Source organism: Canis lupus, chromosome 27 (assembly GCF_003254725.2).
Source record: "Canis lupus dingo isolate Sandy chromosome 27, ASM325472v2, whole genome shotgun sequence".
Classification (NCBI taxonomy): Eukaryota; Metazoa; Chordata; class Mammalia; order Carnivora; family Canidae; genus Canis; species Canis lupus.
This window is the reverse complement of record NC_064269.1, coordinates 33,892,961-33,894,503: the sequence shown is the minus strand read 5'-3', so window position 1 is coordinate 33,894,503 and position 1,543 is coordinate 33,892,961.

Here is a 1,543-nt window from a genome sequence, read left to right as displayed (position 1 = left end):
GATATCTCAAATGGTCTGTTTCACAATACTGAAATATGTCTGTGTAGTAATAGCATAGAGTAGTAAAAAGAGTGAGATTTAGGCAGAAGAATTGATCTTGAATCCATTTTCTGAGTCACCCTGAATTCTTTAATCTTTCAGCCCATTTCCTCATCTATAAAAAAGAGGGAGGATAACTTTCACAGGTAATTGGCAGGCTAAATAGGAGTTCTGAGCAATTGCTTCTTAATTAGTAAAGAACTATAATGTAGTTCTTGGACTATTGTTAGGATTTAAACCACTGAAGATAAATATATTTATTTAATGAGCTGGAATTTAAACATGTAGGGTTGTAGGTATCACATTTCTGAAGTCTTTTTAGCTTTATCATTATGACCCGGGAATGGTATAGTTGGAAGCCATTTTTAGCAATAACAGCCTTCTGTTAATTAAACTAATTTTGAGAACAGTAAGTGTTCCAACTGGTAATAATCCTATAATCTGCATAAAGCAGGTTTTCAGGCTGCTAGATAACTTGGTTCTCTTTTCCTTATTTCATCCATTTTACTTAACTATAGAGTAGTCATGAATCAGAGCCAAGACTGCCATGTGAGGTTGTGCACAACATAAAGGCACCCAGTTGAGGAGGTGAATAGACCTAAAATGTAGCTCACATTCCCTGCAAAAGCCCTTGTGCAGAGGAAAGGACACCTGCTATCTCCTCACCTGGCACCTGTGGTGCAGGTCTGCCCAGAGAGAGATGCCTTTTTCTGATTTGCCCTAAGGAAATACCTTTTTTTAATTCCCCTACCTAGAGGGTTCCTCTTTTAAAATGCAAAACAGTGCTGTGCTTCAGCTAACTTATGGCTGGCTCCCTAGAGGAAAGCCAATTGTGTGCATCTCTTCTCAGCTCCACTTTGAGTGACATCTGGTTGGTAGCTTTCAACTGGCAAAGAGATCGATGGGGTATTGACACCATAGAAATCAGTAAATGCTACAAAGCAGGGATTTCCCCCACCCCACCAGACTTGGTTTCCAGCGCACCACTGAAAAAGGCCTAGTGTGGGCTAGGATGGACCTGACAAGAGCAGGCATGTTAGGGATCCCTGGGTGGCACAGTGGTTTGGTGCCTGCCTTTGGCCCAGGGCGCGATCCTGGAGACCGGGGATCGAATCTCACATTGGGCTCCCGGTGCATGGAGCCTGCTTCTCCCTCTGCCTGTGTCTCTGCCTCTCTCTCTCTCCCTGTGTGACTATCATAAATAAAAAAAAAAATTTTTTTAAATTAAAAAAAAAAACCAGGCATGTTAGAGGCCTCAAAAATGTATGATTGGAAGACCTATGAAGCTTGAAGGGCTCTTTTTCTAAGTATATAGTCAGCTAGGAGATGTCCATATAAAAATCCGATTGCAGTTGACCCTTGAACAACACAGGTTTGAACTGTGCAAGTCCACTTATACACACCTTCAATACACAGAGCACAATGTTGTCTTTTTTAATGCTTTTTTTTAAAAAAGATATTGGGTGGAGAGGGGCAGAGGAAGAGGAAGGGAGTGTTACAAGCC